At 45.4% G+C, this 12,957-nt stretch overlaps 1 pseudogene across 1 annotated transcript; it reads left to right on the top strand.

The window, feature by feature from the left end:
* Positions 1 to 5,593: 5,593 nt before the first annotated feature.
* On the top strand, positions 5,594 to 6,357 carry LOC308418584 (phosphoglycerate mutase 1-like; annotated as a pseudogene). Its single transcript has one exon. The product of its transcript is annotated as a phosphoglycerate mutase 1-like (transcript).
* Positions 6,358 to 12,957: the final 6,600 nt, after the last annotated feature.

Raw genomic sequence — 12,957 nt, 5'->3', positions numbered from 1 at the left:
CAATAATGCTGAACAGGGGTGATGGCCAGAGACGATTCAAGAGGGCAGGGAACTCATGAGTGATACCAAGGATCACACACTCTCAGGACTGGGGGCGGGGCTGGCTCTGCTTCCAGATTGTGTGCAGCAGCTGGCTGGGGACACAGACCCTTTGAGAAGGGCGGGTGCAGCCACTAAGAAAGGTTTCAGACCTTTGGAGGCATTTCCTGTTTCCCAGTGAACTGAAAAGGGCTTCCTGCTTGGAGTACTCCATAGGGATGGTTTCTTTCTTTCTTTTTTCCTTGTTAGTGGTGGGCGTGGTGTCTGGGTAGAGGATGCAGGCTTTGTTGGACTTGAAGACCAGCTCTCAGGACCCTGCTTCATGGTGGCAGAGAAAGAAGGGGATGAGACCACCAGACGCCTTTGCCTCATTTCCTGGCTTGGCTTTTGTGTGGGAGCACAGCGCTTGTCTAAGTCTCAACTGTGCAAAGGAGGTAACACGTCTCTGCAGCAGGAATGCGCAGCGGGAACATATGCAAAAGGCCGGGCTTTCAGCCCCCGAGTGTGTAAGTATGCAGATCTGTGCCCCACCATGACACTGGCTGTGTTGCTTAGGTTTCTGCCTTCTGAGAGCTTTTCTACAACAGGAGGCAGAAATGGGGCTCTAATGATCTCTACCCTAATGGAACAAGAGCCAGAACTATGGGAGAGATGCAGAAAGAAGCGTTTTCAAGCACCTGATGGGGTTTCCAGTCGCCAAAAACCACACTCCTTAGCTGGGGCCATTGACCCCTCACAAGCTCTTGCCTACTTTCCTTCCCCTACAGCCTCACGGAAGCCTCCAGCTCTGCCCTCCTCTCAGCTGCCTTTCAGCTCCTGCCTGGGGGTAGTCAGATGAGAGGGTGGAGCCAAAGGGTGGAGTTTCCTGTCGGCCACACCCACCTGGCTTTAGCCACCTGTGTAGGCTTCTGGCAATTCCTCTTCCCAAGTTCCACATGGAATGCACATGAATGGGGGAGTGGAAAACTTCCTAGATTTTAGGGGCCGTTGGCCAGAAGAGTCTACTCCTAATCCTCTGGGCATAAGCCGAAGTTTAGAGGCACTGACCCTGGCCAAGAGGGAAGGCTCTGAAAGAAACCAAGTAGGAAGCATCCAGTTGAGCCTGTTTGGGGCTGCTACCTGCACTTGGTGTCTTTTGTATGACTGACCTTGCTTCTCAGTGACAAGGCTCTAGTGGAAGAGGAACCTCCTCAGAGCAACCTAGTGTCTGCAGGCACTGTGTCAGCGACTTGGCCGAGGTCCTCAGCTCGCCTGAGCCGAGCAGCCTACCTCTGTCCATGGCCTCTGCTTTCTTTATGTTTCTCCTCCTTTCAAGTCCTTCCTTCTCACCATCTCCCTTGTCTCCCTTTTACTTTTCCTCCACAGAGCAATAAAATGAGAGAGAACTGTGCTGGATAAGTGTGGGAATAGCGTGAACATCTGTTCGTGTCTGTGTAGACAAGGACAGTGACCCAGCCCAGGCCCTATGACCCTGGTTTAACATATTCCTGCAAGGAAGCTCCTTCAGAAAAAAACAGGCTAGAGACTGGAGAGTCTACTCAGTGGACCCAGGCTTAATTCCCAGCACCACCCAGCAGTTTACTGATGTCTGTGACCCCAGTTCTAGGAGATCCAGAATCCCTTTTTGGCCTCCACAGGCACCATGTGAATATGGTACACAGACACATTCAGGCACTCATAACAACATCACAAAAAAAAAAAAAAAAAAAAAAAAAACTCTAAATAAAGAAAAACAAGGTGACTTAGAAAAATAGAAAAAGAAAATCTCGAAGAAGCCAATTCTAAAATTCATTTGTAAGCATAAAAGAGGAATGCTGGAGGTGTTACAATAATTAATTTTTAATTAATAACAATTCCAGAATCACAGCAATAACCTAGAACTAGAAGGGAACCACAGCTGCACACCTGATTGTGGGCAAAGGTTATCCAAGTACACGTGCTAGAGAGTGATCTACTTCAACCAATGGTCCTGAAAATATCAACTAGCCGTGTACACAGGAGTGGACCCAGATGCCACCCCCTCTGCCCCTTGAGACAACATCAACTCAAAATGGTTTAAAAACCTTATTCTAAACCTGAATTATTAAAACTGCCAAGAGTGGTCTTCAACCTGAACACACACACACACACACACACACACACACACAAACACACACAAACACACACACACACACACCCGTGGAGTTGTTTATCAGATAGCAACCAGAGCAGATGTTACAATTCACAACTGTAGCAGAATTACAGTTATAAAGTAGCACCAAAAATAACATTATGGTGTGGGGAGGAGGAGTCACCACAGCATGAGAAATTGTATTAAAAGGTTGTGGCATTAAGGAGTCGGAGAACCACTGCTCAGGAGGAAAAGCACACCAAGGTGTAGGTACAGAAGGAAGAGAGAAGAAATAGCTCAGGAGCGACGGCAAGAATTGAAAAGGGAGATTGCACTCGACACGAGGACTACGCAGCTCAGTGAGGAAGCCATCCGTGGAAGGCAAGAGAGGAAAGCCTTACTGGCTCTCTATTCGTCAAAGGGTAAGTATGTATAGTTTATACAGAATTTTAAAACTTAAACACCGATCTAATGAATAGATGTGTAAGTGAATTACACTTGGGAATGGTGATCTGGCTGCACAATTAGAGGAGTCTGCTGTCAAGCCTGAAGGACCTGAGTTCAACACCCAGGACTTGCATGGTGGCCAGAGAGAGAACCAGCTTCTGAAAGTTGCCCTCTGACTTCCAGACACATAGTGTGCATGGGTACACACACATAAGCGATGGGAATGATGCAAATGCTCAGTAAATATAAGGAAAAAGCATCTCCTTAACTGTAAAGGAAATGCAGATTAAACTCCACTAGGACACCCGCTCATCCTAAGAAGAATGACTATCAACAAGAAAACAAGGAGGCAGGATGCAGAGCTCTGGAGGCTGAGGCAGGAAGCTACCTACATAGCAAATCCAGTCCCCACCCCACCCCCAAACAAAATCAGCCACAGGAAGGACACAACAAATGCTGGCAAGGTGTAGGGGAGGAGGCATATCTGTTATGGTGAGAATGTAAGTCAATTCTTAAGGGAATCAGTGTGGTGACTGCTAAAAAAGAAAGGGTAGCCTGCTCTACACAGAGAGTTCCTCCAGGACAGCCAGAGTTACATAGAGGGACCCTGTCTCAAGGAGGCAGAGGAGGAGGAGGAAGGAGGAGGAGAAGGGGGTAGGGAGGAAGAGGAAAATGGGGGGAGGAGGTGAGGAGGAGGAGTTTAGACCTGTGTGTGTGTGTGTGTGTGTGTGTGTGTGTGTTTTCAGGCCCCAGAGTCTGCACAGATTTTGTCTGTCCCAGTGTAATCCAATCCCTAGCCACACACCCCTGATCCTGGATATTGTAATTGTGGCATCCTAGTGGGTGAGTCATAGCTGGTGATGGAAAGGAGGGACCTACAGCCAAGGTTAGCAGCATCCCTGGGAACTGGTACCTGTAGGCATCTAGGTACATCTTCTAAATTCAAGTCTGGTGTTCTAGGTTGTTATGAATATGTATTCTTCAAGGCACAAAGCTAGGACACATTGCCTTTAACAAGCAGTTGGATTTAGAGCCTAAAAGCGTTAAGCAGGCAATTGATACTATTGCTTAAATATTCAGACATACTGGATTGGATTTTCTAACATAGTACATCATTTACTTTTTTAATTTACATAATTTTACTTAATGATGATTTTTACTTCTCGATATAGTCTGTCTACACCCCATATAAGCCTGTAAAGGCAAGGCTGTCACTAATACCCACTTTCTCATGCTGCAACCCCTTAATACACTTAGTTCCTTGTGCTGTGCTGACCCCCCAAACATAAAATTGTTCTTGTTGCTATTTTACAACTGTAATTTTGCTACTGTTATGAATCATAACGTAAGTCTCTGTCTTTTCAGATGGTCCTAGGTGACACCTGTGAAAGAGTTGCTCCACTCCCAACGGTCGGTCTCAACCTACAGGTTGAGAACCATGGGCCGAGATGATTGGCCAAAAAGCAGGATATCTATGAAAGTCTGTAAGAGAATGAATAAATTGGGAAAGGAACAGAAAAAGGGGAGCACCCCTCACCTGGGCCAGCAGGTAGTCAGGAATTCTGGCACAATTACCAAGGCTTTCTGCAATAGTTGTTTATATAAAGACAATATTCCCTTCACATAAGAAATGATTTAGATAAACTGTGTCTTAGATAGCCTTACTCCACTTTCAGGTACTAACCTTACAGTTCTGGGGCATCTTGCCAACAAGAATATAAATAAACTTCGTTCATACTGAAAGCATGTCTTAGACTCCTCATGCCTTGTGATCCAGGATTTTCCAGGTATAATTCACTCTCACCTTTAACTCCAGCACTTAGGGGTTGTATTCAGAGACAAGCTGATATCTGAATTTGAGGCCAGCATGGTTTACAGAGCAAGTTCCAGGACATTTCACCCAAATACAAAAGAATATACCTTCTTTGCACTTCATGGAACATTCTCCCAAACACATATAAAGCAAGTCTCAACAGATGAAAGATAGTAGTTAGTTAATTTTCATGAAGGTTTGTCAATCCTGCCGATTTTCTCAAAAATCCAACTTTGTCTCATTGACTTTGCACTAGTTTGTTTGCTTCTGTTTTGTTGGTTTCAGCCCTGTGCTCGATTATTTCTTTGCCCCTTTTGGATGTGACTTGTGCCCTTTGTTCTGGAGCTTTCAGGCATGCTGTTAAGTTACTAGTATGAGATCTCTCCAATGGTTTTATAGGTAGGCTCTTAATACTATGAACATGCGTCTCAGAACTACTTTCATTGTGTCCTATAAGTTTGGGTATGCATTTCCATTAAATTCTAGAAAGTCTTTCATTTCTTTCTTAATTTCTGTCTTGAACCATTTTTTATTCAGCAGTGGGTTGTTCAGTTTCCATGAGTTTGTAAGTTTCCTGTTGTTGTTGATACCAATTTTTAATCTCTGGTGGTCAGATAGGATGCAGGGTATGTTTTCAATTTTCTTGTGTTGAGATTTGCTCAGTGCCTGAGAATGTGGTTGACTTTAGAGAAAAGTTCTATGAAGTCTGAGAAGAGGGTACATTATTTTGTTTTGGCGGGGAAATGTTCCGTAGATATCTGCTAGGTCTGTTTGGTTTATAACACCTGCTAGCTCTAGCAATTATCAATTCAGGTTTCATCTGGATAACTTGCCTGTTGGTGAGAGTGGGGTTTTGATGTGTCCTACTACCAGTGTGTGAGAGTCAATATGTAGCTTCAGTGTAGTGTTTCTTCTACAAACTTGGGTGTCCTTGTTGTTGGAACACAAATGAGATGTCATGTTGGTGGTTATTCCCTTTGATGAGTATGTGCCGTTCGCATTAATTTTGACTTAAAGTCTATTTTGTCAGATATTAAAATGGCCATACCAGTTTGTTTCTTGGTGATTGATAGTTTTGCTGGGTAAAGAAATCTGGACTGGCATCTGTTGTCTTAGAGTCTGCAGAACATCTGTCCAGTCCCTCCTCTGAAAAGTTCGATGTGACACATCCCCTGTCTGTCGTCATGGCTGCCTACAGACGGTGCTGATCAGGCATGGCGAGAGCACCTGGAACCTGGAGAACGGCTTCAGCGGCTGGTACAACGCCGACCTGAGCCTGGCGGGCCACAAAAGGGCAAAGCATGGCGGGCAGGCATTGCGAGATGCTGCCTATGAGTTTGACATCTGCTTCACCTCTGTTCAAAAGAGAGCAAGCCGAACCCTCTGGACAGTCTTGGATGACAATGACCAGATGTGGTTACCGGTGGTCAGGACGTGGCGCCTCAATGAGCGACACTATGGGGGTCTAATAGGTCTCAATAAAGCAGAAACTGCTGCTAAGCACGGTGAGGCACAGGTAAAGATCTGGAGACAATCTTACGATGTCCTGCCACCTCCAAGGGAGCTTGTTCATCCCTTCTACAGCAACATCAGCAGGGATCGCAGGTACGCAGACCTTACTGAGGACCAGCTGCCCTCCTGTAAGAGCCTGAAGGACACTATTGCCAGAGCATTGCCCTTCTGGAATGAAGAAATTGTCCCCCAGATCAAAGAGGGGAAAAGGTTCTTGATAGCTGCCCGTGGCAATAACCTTCGGGGCATCATCAAGCATCTGGAGGGTCTTTCAGAAGAGGCCATCATGGAGCTGAACCTGCCAACGGGCATTCCCATCGTCTATGAATTGGACAACAACTTGAAGCCCAAGAAGCCCATGCAGTTCCTGGGAGATGAGGAGACCATGCATAAAGCCATAGATGCTATGGATGCTCAGGGCAAAGTGAAGAAGTGAAGGCAAGGAGGCAGACTCCTACCCGACACCCTCCCTGCCTGTTCCTGCCTCCTGCACCCTCCCCAGCACCTGCCACACTGACTACATCTTTAAGACCTTAAGTTTAAGTTGTAGCTGCAGATGAGGACCTGTGGCTCCCATGTTCATTTTAGTATTTTATCCCCTGCACCCACTCCCTTCATAGAATCTAGTCAGAAGAACACCCCTGGGGGTGCAGGTTCTTGGTCCACATCCAGGGACGGCTCCCTGTACCAGGAGAGTTGGGAGATAATAATTATAGTTTTTCTTAGTTCTTTGCTTACTAAGGGTCTGCTTAGGAGGACGTCAGGGAGGAACTGCACTGTGGTATGACCAATGAGAAGCTGCGATCCAGTTTCGTCCCTGGAACCTGTTCTGCATTCTTCCCACAATTAGGTAACTGTGAATGTAGTCATTCCAATGGAGAGTGGAAGTAACCTCGTGGTGATTTTAAAAGACCCTACTTCCTCTCCCACCCTAAAAGAGCTGCTGGCCCTAGAACGTTGGGATCAATCTTGTCAAGTCTATGTATTACATTTAAGTTTATTAAAAAATGGGTATATATATATATATATATATATATAATCAGCACACAAAAGCAACTCTGAGGTTGCTAGTGGCAGTTGAAACAGTCCTATGTGGTCACCAGAAAATTAGCCATTCCTCATATCAAAAGGGATAAACTCCTTGTAACTCCTGCTGTGTTGGGATCCCTTTGCCTTGTTTTGTAGAGGTGAAGAGCCCAGCTTGATCACGTCCAAGTTTTTGTCTTTCGCTGTCCGAATCATGTTTTAGCTGCTTGACCCTACTGTGTGGGTTCAGAACTCCTTTGGGCATAATGACTAAATCTTTTTCCAGATCAGTATAATAAAGAAGCAATGTGCAATAAAAAAAAATTTGATGTAATTCTAGTAGGCCTGTCTTTATACATTATTAGTTCTTTTTCCCTGACAGCTCTCAATATTCTTTCTTTGTGCATTAAGTCTTTTGATTGTTATTTGCTAAGGTGACTTTTTTTTTCTGGCCCAATGTGTTTGGTGTTCTGTGTACCTATTGTGCATTGATATGTATCTTCTTCTTTAGATTAGGGATGTTTTCTTGTAGGGTTTTGTTGAAAATATATTCTGGGCCCTTGAACTGGGTTTCTTCTCCTTTCTCTGTCATTATTTATAGAATTGTTCTTTTTTAAAAGTGTCCCAGATTTTCTTAACGTTCTGAGTTTAGATTTTTAACATCTCTTTTGACTTATGTATATATTTCTTCTATGGTGCCTTCATTGCCTGAAATTCTCTCTCCCACCTCTTGTATTCCGTTGGTGAGGTTTGCCTCTGAGGAGTTCCTAAATTGGTAATTTCCACATTTCCCTCAGATTGGGTTTTCTTTATCAATTCTATTTCTACGTTCAGGTCTTGAACTGTTTTATTCATTTCTTTCCAGTGTTTGTTGGTGTTTTTATAGGTTTCTTTAAGGGGTTTAGTCACTTCCTCTTTAAAGACCTCTATCGTACTCATAAAGACTATTTTAGGGTCTTTGCCTTGTGCTCTAGCTATGCTGTGATACTCAGGGGCTGCTGTGACAGGGCTGCTGCTCTACTGGAGTCATCTTCTCCTGCCTGCTGTTGATTGTGTTTTCACACTGGCTTCTGGGGATCTGGGTTTGGGGAGACTGTGATTCTGGGTGCTGCTATCTGATCTTGTCTTTGGTGGGTGGGTGTTTTGTGTCTTGGTTCCTGTTGCCATCTCTGATTCTTCGGAGAGTGTAGCAGCTGGTTGTCTGTTGCCTGGTAGGAAATTCTTTTGGGATCTTGATAGGCTTGGCCACTGAGGTTTCCAGGTAAAATGTGTTTCTAGGTCTTGGATGCTGAGACTTAGGAATGGTGATGGGCTTAGAAGGGGTGAGTTGAATCCATAAGGAGAGAGGAGAGCAGGGTGTATTTATTTACTGCCCTGCTAGGCCCTTGAACTGGGTGTATCTGAAGATATCCTTCTGATCTACTAGAGAGAGCAGTGAATGATCTCTCTCAAGACACACGGAGGTGGGTTGGGCCTCAGAGATTCTCCCACTCACTGCAAACAGTGATAGGGCTAAGGCAGGGAGCAGAGGACTGCCATGGAGCCCAGTCCCCACAAGCTCTCAAGTCTCCTAGGCCATAGAATACTAAATACCCATTTGTGAGACCCTTCCCTGCCTCTGTGTTCATCCTGCTTCCTCCAGAAGTCCACCCTGATAAGGCAGCCTACCTTTCTCCACACTTCCTCTGTGTTAACAGCCTGCAGGGATTTCTTGGTCTTGCTTGCCTGCCTTAGGCCTAAAGCATTAGGCCTAGGCCTTTTCTCCTGGACTAAGTCCACAAGACCAAAGGCCCTGTTCTTGATTCTCTCCCTTCCTGCTTTAGAGGAGCTTTGGGACAGATGGAGGGCTGCCCAGTGTCCCTGGCAGTGATGGCAGGCATGGATGGGCAGAGAAGGGAGAAGCCAATCAGAGCGTAAAGATAAGCTGTCCTAGGCAGCCTAGCTGACCCTGTGTTTCACTATATGCTGATCAAGGGTCAGGGATGCTTATCAAGGAGAAATCTTAACAAAGGCCCCAGCCACTGCTTTTGCTCACGAACATTTTACAGATGGTGCTGTGGAAACTGGAACTAAATCCCAAGTCTCTCGTTCTGCATAAGAACGTAATTAAATTGCATCAAGGGCCTTTATGTGAGACCGTAAACTTTGAAAGCACTATAGTGAACCAAACACTTCAAGACAAAGGCATACACAAATTTCTGAATAAGGCTCCAGCAGCCCAGGAAACAGCAGGAAGAATGAGCAAAGGAAAAGGCACTGCAGAGGGACAATCCACAGATAGGAGACAGCCTGTGGGATGGAGGCTTTTCTTGAGGTAGTACATCTCAAAGAGGCCACTGTCACTTCTGCCCAAGGGGAAATAGCTGAGGCCAAATCTTGTTCGTCATCGACTCCCTAATTCCATCTTTGTACTCTGGGATTGCTTGTTTGTTTTTACCAGGGAGATCTTGCTATGGTACAAAGGGAAGGCTCGGTTAGTCCTTCCATGTCAAGGCAACATGGAGGGCCAAAGAGATGGCTCAGTGGGTAAAGGTACTTGTGACTAAACCTTCAGTCCCTGGGATGCACATGATAGAAGGAAATAGTTGCCTTCTGACTTTTGACCTCCATGTGTGTGCTACTGTGTGTGCTACTGACACATCTGACGTATGTCCCCTTCCACAAAATAAATGACTTTGTGGGGAAGATTTCACTTGTGTATCCTGGGCCGTTCTGGAACTTCCTCTGTAGACCAGGCTGGACTCAAACTTAGAGATCCACCTGCCTCCCAAGTGCTGGGATCAAAGGCGTGCGTCACCATGCCTGGCTTCCTTGTATTATTTTATACTCAGAGAATAAACACTTAAATTTCCCACTTGGTTTCACATATGAAGTCACTGCTGAATGCGGCAGTTCAACACTCCCCTTTCCCATTCTGGTTTGGTCATGTTCCTGGCTGAATTAACATGTTCTTCACTGGAAAGCTGAAAGCTTTCTGCTTTCCTGCACCACAGTTTTCATATCTACTGGATTTTGTCCTTGTTCTACTAGGTAAGACCTAGGGCCTTGTTTCTTGCTGAGTCAGAGAGAAGAGCATAAAAGACCCAACCCTTCTCCTGGGGCTGTGTCTGAAGATCGTCCTTTCAACTCCAAGCAGGGACGTCATATCCCCCATGAAGAACAAGCAGAGAAGTCCATTAGCAACCTTTATGCTAGGCTGGAGAGATGGCTCAGTGTTTTAGAGCACTGACTGGTCTTCCAGAGGTCCTGAGTTCAATTCCCAACAACCGCATGTAATGTAAACACATTACAACCATCAGTAATTGGATCCAGTTCTCTTCTGGTGTGACTGAAGACAGCTACAGTGTACATACATACAATAAATAAATAATTTATTTATTATTCTTAAAAAAATAATTTACTTAAAAAAAAAAGAAACAGTTACACCTTTAAAGATGTGAGTTGAGGCTCATGGTAGAGGTTCACAGTCCCCTTTACTTTATATTTTGAGATAGCATCTTGCCCCAGCTTCTGTGGTACCTGCGCCACCAGGCCCAAACAGACTACTCTTGTCTTTAACATAAAGTCTTGTTTAAGTGTCTGTCAATCTAGTTTCCTCCAACACCATCAGTATCATCCTTCCTGCATCCGTTATGTTAACTCATGAGCCAACATTTCCCCCAAGAAAACTGTTTTCTAGCCCTGCTTTGTGCTGTTAGCTGGACCTCAGCGCCGGCAGAGGTAAATGTGAGCAGCACGCAGGCGGCCACATTCAGATCTGCCTTTGGTGGCACTGGAAGTCAGTAAATTCAAGCTCCAGGTCACAGGATGCTGTAGAAACAAAGAAAGATGAAGAGAAACTGATTTCAAACCTCAGAGCTATGGACATTCCAGGACCAACCTCTCCCTTGTCCGAGGTCTTACCCTAGGCTCCATTTTCCTTAAGCTCACCCAGAATGGAGGTAAAGGAAGCTCTTTCTGACTCAGCCTCTGAGTCTACTCCACACTGGGCCTGAAAATAGGAGTTGGTTTCTGATGTAGTTTCCAGCCTCCAAATACGGGGACCCACTGTTTTCAGTTCCCTGCTAAACACATCTCAGACCCAGAGCCTCTCTGCAAGGGACTGGGTGTTCCTGCTTCCCTAACCTTTAGGATTGCAAGCCTGCTTGATTTAAATCTTTACACCTGGCAGTTTAACATGGTTTTCTCCCAGTCTAAGGCCATCACTTCTGAGTTACACTAAAGTTACATCTTGTTTATGCCCCATGCTGTTTATCTTCTCCATTCTCGGAGGGTGGAGCAAGCACCTAGCTGGACACAGGAGATGATCTCTACCAATCACTGGCAGTGTAGTATGTATCAAACAAATTCCATGCCCTATGCAAGTCTCTCGACCTTATTGCAGTTTGAGACCGAGTCTTTTATAGGCTGGTTTTTAACTTGCTAAGAAGCTAAGGATGACTAGAAGCCCGCAACCGTTCCATCTGTAGATCTATAGGAGTATGATATGTTATCATTTGTTTGTTTGTTGAAAGAAAATCTTTTTTTGTTTAGTTTGTTTTTGTTTTTTGTTTTGTTTTGTTTTGTTTTTGAGGTAGGGTTTCTCTGTTTAGCCCTGGGCCTCCAAGAACTTTCTCTGTAGACCGTGCTGGACTTGAACCCCAGACACCTGCCAATGCCTCCCTCCTGCTGGGATTAAATTCGTGTGCCATTGACATCTGGATGAGATAGTCTTAATCTGCACTTCAGGCTGGCTTCAAATTCTTGTAATTCCCCTGCTTCAGCCTCCCTGGCACTGAAATTATAGATCCAGTCCACTAAACTTACCTGAACCGGACTCACGTCTCCCCATGGTCTTCTCTCCTCCCAGTCTGGAGACAACCTCTGGTGTAAGAGTTTAATCCCCCCCCCTCTCTAAATTCATTGATAAGATAGATATGTTGATTGGAAGCTTGCTTCTTCTATGGAAATATTTGATAATTAAATAAAGATAACCCATCCTCCTGAGGTGGGTCTGAAGGCCATGCTCACTCCTTCAGATAAGCAAAATGAAAGTCCTTTGAAGATTACACACTAAGGTCCCCCGAGGCTTTGGAAAGGTGATGGGTCTCACTGTAGAACATTCAGTGTCCTGGGCCCTTTCTTCAATACTACAGAATAAAACATATCTAAGTGTTTTGTGGCCTGAGAGGGGGGCAGGCTGGCAAAGAATGAGGTGCAACCTATGCCTCTAATGAGCGAATGTATGGATTAATTGAACTTTCTTTGTACCCAAGAGTTTCAAATGTTCTTCTGGGCTGGGGTGTAGGTCAAGGCAGGGAGAACACTTGCCTAGCATGTGTGAGCGCTTAGATTCTAAGACCAACACTAGGAACAAAGCTAAGAACTTCTAACATCACCTCAAAGCCCTGCTTTACAGGGTGAGGACTACAGGAATGGGATGATGGAAAAAGGCTTGAGGAGAGGAAGCACCAGAAAGTCACCACTTAGTAAGGCCAGAGACATCTGCTGGCTTATGCCATAGGTAGCGGCAGGCAAGCAAGAGTCCCATTGACCCATCTGCCAGTCGCTGAGCCCGAGGGGCCCGCAGTTTAGAAGTTAGAAGTCACAGCAGCCAGAGGCAGCATTCCGCCGAGGTCGCATGTCCCCTGCTTGTCAGGGTTAGTCACTGTCAGCTGTTTGTTGTTTTGCTTTGCTTTAGTTTTTGTTTTTGAGACAGAGACTCACATAGTCCAAGCTGGCCTCTAACCTGCTATGTAGCCAAGGGTGACCTCGAGCTTCTGGTCCTCTGTCTCTACTTTCAAAGTGCTGAGATTTCAAGTATGTGCCACCACACCCAGTTTATGGGTTCCTGCTGACTGAACTCAAGGCTTCATGGTACTTAGGAAGGCACCCTACCAACTGAGGTACACCCTCAGCACCAGAAACTACACGCAGGTGCCCACTTCATCACTGCCATGCCTGAATACGGGAAAGATGCCTGCCCCCATGCCCAAGGACCAGGGGCACATCTGATCTATGCACGGCTTCA

This window comes from Micromys minutus (genome assembly GCF_963924665.1).
Source record: "Micromys minutus genome assembly, chromosome: 3".
NCBI classification, from domain to species: domain Eukaryota; kingdom Metazoa; phylum Chordata; class Mammalia; order Rodentia; family Muridae; genus Micromys; species Micromys minutus.
Note: the sequence above shows the minus strand (reverse complement) of the source record. Positions and strands in the feature narration are given on the sequence as shown.